This window comes from Solanum verrucosum, unplaced genomic scaffold (genome assembly GCF_900185275.1).
Source record: "Solanum verrucosum unplaced genomic scaffold, falcon-dt-bn FXZP01000157.1, whole genome shotgun sequence".
In the NCBI taxonomy this organism is placed as follows: Eukaryota; Viridiplantae; Streptophyta; class Magnoliopsida; order Solanales; family Solanaceae; genus Solanum; species Solanum verrucosum.
Genome location: NW_026020185.1, coordinates 1,234,974 through 1,247,540, shown reverse-complemented (window position 1 = coordinate 1,247,540; position 12,567 = coordinate 1,234,974). Strand labels below are relative to the sequence as shown.

At 41.9% G+C, this 12,567-nt stretch overlaps 1 protein-coding gene across 3 annotated transcripts in view; it reads left to right on the top strand.

Annotated features, from left to right (window-relative positions):
* Window positions 1-12,567, top strand: part of LOC125829366 (E3 ubiquitin ligase BIG BROTHER-related) — an 882,037-nt gene that overhangs the window by 149,455 nt on the left and 720,015 nt on the right. Inside the window, exon 8 of one of the 3 annotated variants that reach the window (XM_049508597.1) lies at window positions 3,077-3,086. The exons of the other annotated variants lie outside the window; for them this stretch is intronic. The gene's annotated coding sequence lies outside the window, so the exon portion shown is untranslated. Of the gene's footprint in view, window positions 1-3,076; window positions 3,087-12,567 lie in introns of those variants that run through there. 3 annotated transcript variants of the gene reach the window in all.

The following is a 12,567-nucleotide window of genomic DNA, read 5'->3' as shown; positions in this document are numbered from 1 at the left end:
ATGATCCTCACGAAAAACCCCACGATCTAGGCTTTTGATTCACCAGATTCGCACCTAAAATGACCACGAAATCAACTTCTAAATTTTCCCAAAAAATTGAGCTCGAAATAAGCCAAGACAGCAGTTAAAACACAAATTTTTACCTCCAACAAAATGTTAAATACGAAATCTAACCACGCCAACGCGTTCTCCTTGAAAAGCCACTCAAGATAGCCCCAAGAATCACTGAAATCGAATCTAAAATGACTGAAATATCATGTGTCAAAAATTCCCAAAATCAAGTTCACAATAAGGGTGTGGTAGCAGGTATTTTACGAAAATTACCTCAAACGGGGACCCCAAATCACTATCCCTGGATAGTCACTAACCAAGATCGCAATATCTTATCCACTACTAAGGACTCACCCACCGGGGTCGAAACATGAACTGGCTGTGCCAAAGACTTAGAACTCATACCCAATCGGGGAGCAAAATAAATAGATACATACGAGAATGTGGACCCGGGATCAAATAATACTGTAGCAGGCTAATGCCATAATAAAAGCTTACCTTTGATAACATCGTCAGATGCCTCAGCCGTCGCCCTCGCCGGGGCTGCGTAGAAATGGCCCTGAGTACCTCTGCCCGATGCATCTGATCTACCACCTAACCTGCCTCTCCGAGCTCCGCCTCTGGTACCCTGTCGGCTGTCCCGACGACCCTGGTCCTACCACCACCTCTAGCTAGAGGGGGCACTGCTGAAATTGGTTTAGGTGCAATGGGAGCTGGTACAGTCGCTCCTCGCCATCGCTGGGGGCACTCTCTGGACCAATGGTCAAGCGCACTGCAATCAAAACACCCCGAAGCTGAACGCCCTGAAGTAACCCGACCGTGGTAAGAAGGGAGGGAATCTGATCCCCTCGAACTCTGGCCCGTACTACGACCACCCTGGTGATGCTGGCCTCCCTCAGAAGCAGGTAATGCCGCCTTAACAGGCCGACTGGACTGACCATGCTGGAACCTCTGGCGGGGCCTATCATAGGAGTCTGTTCCTCTAGTCTGGGACCCGCTGTAGCTGCCCTAGTAGCGTGCCCTCTTATCTCTGCCCCCTTGGGCCTCGCAATGAATATGCTCCATGGATCGGGCATAGTTGACTACATCAAGAAATGAACGGCCGGCCGAAACCAAATGCTCTGTGTCGACCCTCAGACGGTACCGCAACCCACGTACAAAACAACGAACTCTCTCCTAATCCATAGGTAGGATTATGGCAGCATGTCGAGATAACTCATGGAACCTCATCTCATACTCTGAGACGGTCATAGGGCCCTGCTCCAATCTGGAGAACTGATCAGGAAGCCTATCCCTGACGCTCTGTGGCATGAACCGGGCCAAGAAAGCCTCTGAGAACTCACTCCAAGATACATGAGCCGATCCAGCTGGCCTGAACTCTCGATACGAGCGCCACCACTGCCTGGCTGGCCCACGAAACTGATGAGTAGTGAAGTCGGCTCCTCTCGACTCCAAGAGGCCTAATGACTGTAGCTGCTCCTGACAAGTGATCTGGAACTCGTAGGCATCCTCCCCAATCGCCATAGAGAATATCGGTGGTGCCAACCTCTGGAATACCCCGAGCATCTTCTGCTTACACAGTGGCATCTCCCCGTCCTTTAAGTCTGACACGATAGCCACATGAACTGGTGGTGGCTGAACCTCTAGTGCCGCTGGGTCAGCGGCATTGCCTCCGATGACGCAGGTGCCTTCCCTTTTCCCTTTCTTTTCCCACCAGTTGTAGGAAGTTTGGTGGCCTTGGCCCTGAATGCAGTTTGGTGGCCTTGGCCCTGGTCTAGCCATGTCTGCAAAAACATCAAAAAGAGTTAGAAATAATTCAAGAAAAATCACAGAAAAGCAATTGCAGACAAACTTGCCTAACCGATCGGTGAGTCGCCGAATCTCTTTGGCGAGCCAGATCGAGCTCGCCAAAAGGATTGGCTCAAAAGGTTCTCAGGAAAATGGCATGTCGGCGATGGGAAGGACCCTTCGGTGAATTGTCGAGAGCATTCGGTTACAGTGCTTTTAAGGATTAAGGGTGCAGACAAAGGCCGATAAAGAAAGACCTTCAGCGAGTCATCGAGTTCACTCGGCGAACTCAGGCTTCTCGATGAAAGTTACAGAACCTTTTTCACAATTTAACATGAAATTAAAGGCGAAAAGGGGAACTTCGGCGAACCGCCAAGTGATTCGGCAAGCTCGGCCCAGCTCGCCAAACGACCCAGCATGCCTACTTTCAACCCAACTTCCTAAATTCTACCCTGCAATCCCCGAAAACAAAATCAAAACATGCACTCTTAAAATTAAAGCTAATACCCATTACACCCAAACAAGGATGTTTGAAACAGTGCTACATAATACTCAATCATAAATGTACACACAAGACTCAACTTACTCATGCAAGGATCAATTATGTACTCAAAGACTCAAGTTGTGACACACCATTATCAAAGATTCTCCAGCTCACAATACTTGCTTCAAATGCAAGTTCCAACTCAACTAAGGTATTCAAATTCCCTCAGGCAAAGAATGATTACATATTCACACACAATGGTTCATTCATTTAAAGCTCTGGAATCAAGATCAACATTCCCACTCACAAAGAAGAACACAATGCATGCTTTCACCCATAGGTTTACCCATATTTTCCAATTGACAATTGCTTCAGCTCACTCAAGATCGAAAAGGTCTTTTCAAGGCTTGTAATGGGGCTGAGTGTAAAGGTATGGTCATTTAGGCTCAATGACTTTGATACTCATGAAATGTGGTGCTCACAACACTTCCTTTCCTCTTCTTTCATCATTCTCTTTAGTGCTCATAAGTCATCCCATTATTCACTTTCCATGGATTGTTCGAAAACCCCATTTCTTTTGTATGTTCATAACTTTATTCCATGACTTTTTTTTATTCTTTTCTTTTCTCTTCTCTTTTTTTTATGGAGGGGTTCCATTTTTGTCAACACCATGGGTTAAAGGAGACTTTACTTGCACTTCTTGACTTACCCTCTCTTTTTACCACACCGCCAACTTAGGCTTTTTTCCTAAGTTGGCTATTCAATCAACCACAAATCAAGAGGATTATAGGTAGTGGATTTAAGAAGGGTCATGTTTTCATCAAGTTTCTTTCAAAGAAAGGTAAGGCTCAAGGGGTGTTCAAAAGAGGTTCACACACTCACAAGGTAGGCCACAAAAGAGGTATATGTCAAATTGGCTCACACTCTTCGAAGTTGCCTAAGATCATATCAAGATATAGCCTTACTTAGTCGACCGGACCAACAGGGCAAATTCTAGGTGTCATCATGCATGGTTCACGGTAAGCTCATCACATAAGGCATTGACACCAAAGCCAAACGAGACTCCACACTTTAGCTAGTGTGCAATTTTCATCACAAGAGACTTGATTCGATAATTGGCTAGTAACAATGAGATGCAAAGAGTTCACATATTGTCTATGTAACTTCACTTGGTCTCATCGTAGACACACATTCGTGTTCGTTCAATTGTGAACACTATCTCAGTCATCGATATTGATCAAAACCGAGACTCAAATTTGGTAAAGAACAGCCACATTCAAGTACATACAAGAGTGGGTGAAAAATTTGGAAGGGTTTTAAATCATTTATAATTAAAGCACAAGGGGCCAAAAGCTCAAATATCCACTAAAAGCAGTGCAAAACACAATTGTAAGCATAATGATCAAAATATATAAACAAAACATCAAACATCAATATTCACACAAAAGGTGGGCCTCACCCCACCACAAAAAAAATCATTTGTCCTCAAATGCAAATGAAGTAAAGTATCCAAAAACTGAAAAAAAGTAAGATAGAGAGGGAGGTAAAGAAGGGATCCTATCTATGCAGTCTCTCCATATATCTGGGCCTCAGTGTTCGGTGCAGCAGTCTGGACTTGGGCATCAGTGCTCGAAATTACCTCATAAACAACAACTCCACTAGAGACCGCCATGGAGGTCTTTGCCGGTGATGTCTGCACAACTGTCCCTGCAAGATCTAGCGTATCTCTGAGTATGTTCTCCTCATGTACCCAAATCTGCTCCTCGTCGATTTCAGCATCCGACTCCCTAACATCAAGCTCATTCTGGTGCGCATTGCCGGTAGTATCCGGAGGAATCCCTGAGGTCTCAGGAGAATCCATGTCATCTGCAGCCTGGATCAATGAAGTAAAGTCGGTAGACTTCAAATAGTCTACGTCCTTCCTCAAATCTTCTACCTCAGCTTTAAAAGTTAGAACCTCGAGGTCGCCCCCTATCTTCTCTCACAAGCATCAACTCTCGTAGTGATAGTGTCAATAAAAGTTTACAGAGGGGTCAGTGTAGCTAGAATCATAGCCTCAATCATTAATGAGATATCTCTCTCCAGTTTGGTAGCTCTCACGTCAGCTGACTGAGTTAGATGCCTCATCTTCAGGATCATTGCTTCAGTGATCTTGATCTGCTGGGAGGAAGAGGATGTACATGGGGCCTGTGAGGAGGGAGAAGGAGCAAAAGTACCTAAAGGCCTGGAGGCCGGAGCAGGCAAAGAAGCCTCTGCAGGTATAGAATCGATATCCACCTCTGGAGAAGTAACTGGCGGGCCTGCTCTTCTCATGTCAGCCTCCTCTCTAGTGTACTTCACCTCAATACGTCGGATACCAGTGGAGGAGGAAGGGGTAGTCTCAATATCCCTCATATCATCCCGGGGCACTCTTGCTCGCCGAATTAGTTCTGTGATCAATACTGGGAACGACAGTGAGGTCTGACTCTGCTTGGCTCTCATGGCCATCTCATCCTCAATAATAAGCCCCATATTAATGCTCTTCCTAGAAATAATCGATCCCAGATAGGCTGCCTTAGGAAGATGGAGAACAGACTCATTTTAGGAGGGCATAATGGAGTTGCTGATAAATCCAAACCAATAACGCACAGTGACACTCAAATCCCTTTTCTCAATTGGGACTCCCGCCTAGATCCATCTCGGGGTGGTGTCTGAAATGAGGGGTGCCAGCCACCCCTTCAAATCATCCGAGGATTGAGCAATAGGAAATCCATTATAAGGGTGTGTGGAGTGCAGATCTCCACCCATTATAGTGTTAATGTACTCACTGATGCACCCGACCTCCTTGCCTCGGACCATGATCGCTTTAACCGGTTTGAACTCACTAGCCTTCTTCTTACTGTTAGGAACCAGATAACCATAAGTTGTGTAAAACTCGCGGATCCAGGAGGGAATATAGAGGCCTCGTGGCCGGGTGAACTACTCAAATCTGTGGAACTGGAGGGTCTCCCTCACATCTGGATGCATCTCCTCCAAGCCTGTTGTCGAAAGTAACTTCTCTTCGAGGATAGTTCGTAAACCATCTCCTTTCAATCTATTCAAAAGCCTGGAAGGAGGAACAACAGGGAGCACAGGGGTGCCTGAGCTGGTACTAATTATGGTCCAGGAGAAGTGACAGCTGAGGGAACTCTGGTGGATGTGGGTTGAGATCTTTCCCGTAGCTCATCTGTTCGAGAAATCAAAGGCTACTCATCTTCAGGCTCAGACAAATAAGCCCGAGTGTCAACAATCACTCTCTCAGGTATGTTCTTCTTTCTTTTGCCTTTGTTTCCCGGTGGGAGTTCTTGCCTTCTCTTCTTTGGTGGATTTGAAACCCCTTCGTTTATAGTAATGCCCCATGCTTTCTTCTGGGGTGGCCTATCTAGATTTGTTCGCACCATATCTGCAAAATATTAGAGAAAATTTAGTAAATATTCGCATCAAAGCACTAAAACATCACTGCAGACATACTCGCCGAAGGGATTGGCTTAAAATTCTTAGCAAGTTGGCAATGGGAAGTCCCTTCCGGTGAATTGCTGATAGCTTTTGACGAGCAATGGCTAACCTGCCGAAAGGTCCAGTGCCAAAGGGCTAAGGGGTGCAGACAAAGGGCGATAAAGAAGACTTTTGGTGAGTCGCCGAGTGCTTTCGGCTACCTCTAGTGTCTTGCCGAAAGTTACAAAGTCAATCATCAAATAAAACATGAAATTAAAGGTGAGATGGGGACAGTAGGCGAACCGCCGAGTGGTTCGGCTAGCTCGACCCAGCTTGCCAAATAGCCCAACGTGCCTATTTTAAACCCAACTTCTCGAATTTAACCCCGCAACCCCCGAAAACAAAATCAAAGGATGCACTAGTTAAATGAAGTTTAGACCCATAACACCCATCACCCCGGGATACTCAGATTTCTCCTAGTTTCCAAATTTGGCCATTTGACGACTTTTGCCCTTAAGAATGGTTTCATCCACTCTATCATTGTGCAATTTTTGGCATTTAGCACAAATACAGGCTACTCAGACTTTACCTAACCAATCTAACCAACATGCAAGCATGACCCCACAAAATTGAACTTAGTTTAAGGCACAAATTTATGGGCATTCGATGATCAAAACAATATGGGCAAGATTATCAAATTATAACCGGCAATCAAACATTCTAATCCCATCAGAGGGGCCCAACATACATCACTAAGATAAGATCATCTGCAAATGAGTACAAAATGCGATAAAAATTAACATGGGGTTCGGAAAACCAACCTCTTTTGCCGAACAATACAAAATTTGAAATGCTAGGTGGCAAAGTTTTCCAACTCTGAGCACAGTCAATGAATACAACACTTAGGAAATGCAAAAATATTCAAAATACTAAATTGGTGCGAGATTTGGAAGATTAAAAGAGAGGGAAAGTGAAAGAGTTGGAAGTTTAAACCATTACACCTTTTTAAAGACCGTCTAGTTCACACCCATTCGGTGACATTAGTCGTGATCACCGACCCATTCGATGACTCATGAAATGATCCCTTGCCTCGCCAAATTATATAGCACCTTCAGTCATATTGAGCTGGCAGACTAAAATGGCATCGCTGACCCATTCGGTGACTCGCCAATAATTTCACTGGCTCGCCGAGTCTTACAAACTCTCATTTGAATTTGTCTTGAGTCTAACATCGGTCTAGGTTAGAGTCGCCGACCACGTTGGTGATGTACCTCCTGGTCTTTTGGTTCTCCGACCTGTACTCTTTGAACAACTCCCACACCTTAACCTACACAATCAACACACCTTTATTCTAGAATGACAAATCAAAAAGATAAAACCTTGGGTTGCCTCCCAAGAAGCCTTAGTTAACGTCATGGCACGACGCAAGTCAACACTCATACTTCATTCTTGGGGTTAGCCATATCATTACTTGGCAACCCCATATTTTGTGGCGGGTGGAGATGAGGCATCACATGACCCGTAAGGTTCTCGAGCAACTGAATGGATCTGGAATGAGAACCAATCATCTGTTTCATCACTTCGATGTTCTCCGACATCTCTTCCAGCACTCTATCATGCTCATTTACCTTGTGGAGAATGATTGAGAGCATTCCTTTGACACGTTTACCCTCATTGTCCTTGGGCCTTCTTCGCTCATGAGGAGGGACGTATATGTCCTTCCTTTTGCATTGGACTTCAATCTCCGCCATCTTTTTGGCCAACTCATCCATCTGAGTCATCAGTGCGGCCAACATGAAGTCCTTCTCTACTTCATGATTTGTTTCAGCCATGTGATCAAGAAGGTGGGCTGCTTTCTCATAGGGATGTTGTGTAATACCACCCGGAATGAGTTGGTCAGCCTGCCTTATTTCTGGGACCAAGACTTTTGTATAAGCAATCTAAGAGGACTATATCGGGAATTTCAGGAGTTGGGCATTGAACTAATAGCTCTTTAAACCTTTCCCATGCCTCATGAATCTATTCACCTTCCAATTGTTTGAAGGTTAGAATGTGATCCCTGAACATCATTACTTCTAATAGAGGAAACTCCATTTGCCCGCGAGTACTGCTCGACATATTCATCTCCTCTGTTTCAAAGCTCAAACAAGCAAAACAAAACTAAAAGTTAAATTAGTAAAACTACAACTAACAAGAACGAAAATTCTACTTAACTAAAGATTCTTAACTAACACCACTCCCCGACAGAGGCGCCATTTTGACTTCACGTATCAGGACACTAATTCCAAAGTGCCAACGATCGCGAGTAGTAATATAACCCAACCAAGGGTGGGATCATTCTCATAGGGAGCGGTTAGTATTCGAGAATCAAATAGAAAAGTAAACTTTAGTTCTAATCAATCATAGCTATAAATATTTACGAATAAAAACATGTTAAATCTAAAGGTGACACAAATGTCAATTATCAATGGGGGGTTTGTATGAAACTAAGAAAAAAAACAACAAAAATATAAAGATGCGAAATAGGGAGATGAGATTCTCGGGATGTGATAGGAGTATGGGATAAAATAAACAATCGGGTAAATGCTATTGATAGTAAATCGCTGAACATTTGTGACTAAGCTAGACTTTAGTAGGGGTAAATTTTCTCTCGAACAAATTTCCCCGATTCAACTCAGTTTCTCTTGAACACCGAGTTGTAGCAATCAAGCACAGCCTTCACCTTAGCCCATTCACTCCCTCGAGCTGAATGTGTGGGAAAATTCTTAGGATTCACTCTCTCGAGCTGAACCCACAATGACCCAATAACCACAGGCTATCGATTTAGTAGTCTTGGTTATAAAACCTCTCTCTCTCGCAAGCCAAAAACACGAAGATGAAATCGTATTTGCAACTACAATTTCATTAAGTTGAAACACAACTACTAAACGAAATCACATTTACACAGCAAATAGACTATCAATAAGCAATACCCAACATTAAATTTAACCCATATTCACATAATCACAACCCAAGAATTGGGGTTTTAGGTAGACATGAAAAAGAGATAGAAATCAATATCAAAAAGTGTTTCCATCAAATGGGTACGATAAATAATGTCTTTAAACACGTTAAGGATGAAGATTCTTCAAGACCCATTTGCAATTTCTTGGAGTTGAAAACCTTCAAGCGCAAGAACAATGTCTCCCAAAAACTCTAAGAACTAAAACTGAAAATATTCTAAAAATCAGTAATAATTCGCTACAACTTGATACTAAGCTACAGATTTAAATGGGTATTTATAGTTTCAAAAATTTGTGTTGTGAAGGACCACTCGACGCAGTTAGTTGGGATCGCCGATGCACTCGGCAATCTGCCCTTTGGTCTGGTTCATCGCCTTTCAGATTTTGCCTTCACCATCTTAGCATTTTGAGTCATGGGTGATATGGTGTTGCTTCACAGAACTGTTCGGCGATGCACCAAATGCTCTCTTTCATCGCCAACTTGATCTTTTCCTTCAGGGATCAGCACACTGGAAATTTGGGAGAGATTAGGGCCATTCGGCGACTCGCCTAATGCATTAGGCGATCCTCAGGCCTTCTTTTCTTCATCTTTTCAGCCGCCTTGTTCCTTTTTGCCAAGTTGTGTCCATTATTTGCCTCAAACTCCAAATACCTGAAGCTCAAGGATTTTCATCAGTATTGAGACAAAATATGCATTTGAGGACACTAAATCTATTAAAATAAAGCCCTAAATGAGTCCATATCGTGGACTCATCAATCAACAAGCCTTATTTTCTTTGTTTTTTCAGCTGCCTTGTTGTTTTTGCTCGTTAGTGTCCATGTTTTGTTCCTCAATCCAAATATCTAAAAAATAAGGATTTTACATCATTATTGACACAAAATAAGAATTTGAGGACATTAAATCTATCTAAATAAAGCCCTAAATGAGTCCAAATAGTGGACTCATCAACATACATATACAAGAACGAACTACAATAAGACCACACAAGACATGAGTAAATAGAAATTCTCAAAATTCTTTAAAATAAATTATTATTGACAAACTATGACATCAAAAAGCCAAACATAGAATATAAATCAATGACAAGAGAGTGCTTTCAATTGCACTTTTTCCCTTTTTCTAAATTTTCAAAATCCTTTACCAATCAAAATTTCCGTGTTCCAGCTTGAGACAAGACATGGACTCTCAATAAAACTAAAGCTTGGCCTTTTCTCTTTAAAAATTCACTTATCAACCTATCATAGAGAAATGCCAACTCAATGCGGTAAAGAAAAAAGAACAAAAAATGATTTTCTCCTTGAGAAAGAATCATGGTATAAAGAAAACCCTTAGATTTTATTTAACCAATTACTATTAGCAATGGCAACATTGAATCGCTCTCTGACGGATCATTTGCAAAAAAGGACCAGCGAGGGCTCTAAGCGCATTTTGTTAGTCTGAGTGTAAAATAGTTGACGTATAAGACCAACCCGACATCAAAGCAACACACAATCATCATAAGATTTCAAGCCCAACAAAGGTGCAAATTAAGCATCAAATATGCTTGATGTGGGCCAACATAAAGATCATCCAAAACATTACCCTAATCAAGCCCGACAAGGGTACAAAAAGAAAAGCCAAATCCAAAACATTCAACCACCCTCAACTAAGAAACAAGCAATGTTCTCCTAGAAACAAAAGATAAATGGGTAAACAACAAACATTGTATGTCAGCTAATCGGAGTTATGCTCCCGTGATTAGCATGCAAGTTATATCCTGATCTTCCTTCTCAAGAGTGAGATGTGGCCAATGAATCCTTTAGCACCTCCTAGAGCTTCTCATCCTCTTCATCAGAACGTTGGTCTACACTGATGCCCAAGCTGCCTAGTAAATCATCCACCAAAACCGACATATCTCTTTAAGAAGCCAATGATTCATCAAGGAAGTTCATTTCCCTAAATATCATCAAGTCTTACCCTTTCATTGCATGCATGTCAAATCATAGAAAAGCCACTACACCCTCTTTTACATCAGCTCGTTTGCACACATTTTTCACACTATCGACAACTATTTACATCACTTTTTTATTGATTTATTAATAAGAGATGAGAGATCTTTGGCAACCCAAGTGATTTGATTCATGTTGGCATATGTCACATTTGCAAGCTTTTGAAAGCCATTTGGTCTGAGGGTAGTGGTAGGTAGGGAAGGCCTATGGAGTCATTCATCTGTGTTAGAGGCATGTCCTGAAAGTGTGAGAATACGTACATCAGGATTTGGCTTAAGGGGCAGGGGCACGATCAAACACACCCATAGTTCACATTCACTTCTTAATCCCGGTAGCCTTGACATCCTACTTTATCTCAATATGAATTACCCCGAGAGTAGGGAAAATTTGATTAGATTCAAAATATGAATATACTCTTGAGCACATAATTATCTTAGAAGAAAGAGGACAATCAATTCAAAAAAAATGTTGATCTATTCAACAATTTGTCTGTCATATTGTTGGTTAGTGCTCTCTTGCAAACGTACGGGTATTCAAAATTTATGAAAGAGTTGTTAAAGTAGAAGAGAGTGATTGATGTGGGTACAATTGAAGTTTTCAATTATGGTAGTGATGTGATGTCCATCAATTTGGTCTCAAAAATAAAAGATTTGAGAGTGCTACTATTATGTGAACCATTGGGTGCATAAGTTCGACAATATCAAATTCATGTCCTTTGTGATTTTCAAGAAATTGGGTCTCAACAATCCCAAGTTCATTCCAATGAAGTTTTTAATGGTGGATAACTCTACTAAGAAGTCAGTGGGTATACTATTTGGCATATTATTCAAAGTTGATAAATTCATTCTTTTGGACAATTTTTGAAATTCTGGATTGCAATGTGGATATAAAGGTGCCTATAATTTTAGGCCAACTATTTCTCGCCACGGGTAGCACACTAGTGGATTTTGATCTAGGAGAGCTCAAATTTTAACTTGGAGAAGATGAGGTGACATTTAGTCTATGCACTCCTATGAAGCCACCTGATGAATGTAGAGTGGTGTCTGTTTTTGAGTTCGTCGACAGGTTTGTTGAAGGTCCATGGGTAGAAAAAGAGCCAATGAATATCGGTTGAGTTTGAGGTACTTGTATCATGCAACGACATTAAATCAAGCACTTTATGGAGGCAACCCCAAGTGTCTTTTATTTATATTTACTTCACTTTTGTTGTCTTTGGTTACTTTAAGGGGTGCAAAAAGATGTCTAGGGAAAATCTTGAAAAATTATTGTTATAACCATCAACGCCAGATTGGTGAAATACTAGTTGACAATTGTACAATGCCAGTAAAATGTTGATATGAAATAGCAACCCGATAAGAAAAAAATAGGAACCTATGGTAGATCGGGGGATCACTGATTCAAAAGCATACACCATCAGTCCTGTAACCAATGTAGCAAAGTACATAGGAAAGAAATTTAAGCGTCTGTGTTCAACTTATATCTCGGAGGTGGGTGGAGTGAACCACCTATCAATGAAAGTCATGTTTTTTTAAGAGGTTTAAATTTTGACTTATGGAAGAACACATTAGATTTTCATCTCCCTTTCTAAAAACCCCAAAGGTCTTAAACCCTAATTCTTCTTCCTCCTTCATTCACCACACTCTCCACTTCCCTATATGACTCTCCCTACTTATCCATACAACACTCCAACTTCCAACTCCCTTTCCGTTCTATAATACCAACATTCCCCTTTTTCCTTCCTCACTCAAACCCCTTTCTGTATCTCTAAATCCAAAATTTTAAAGGTCCTACCACTTTTTT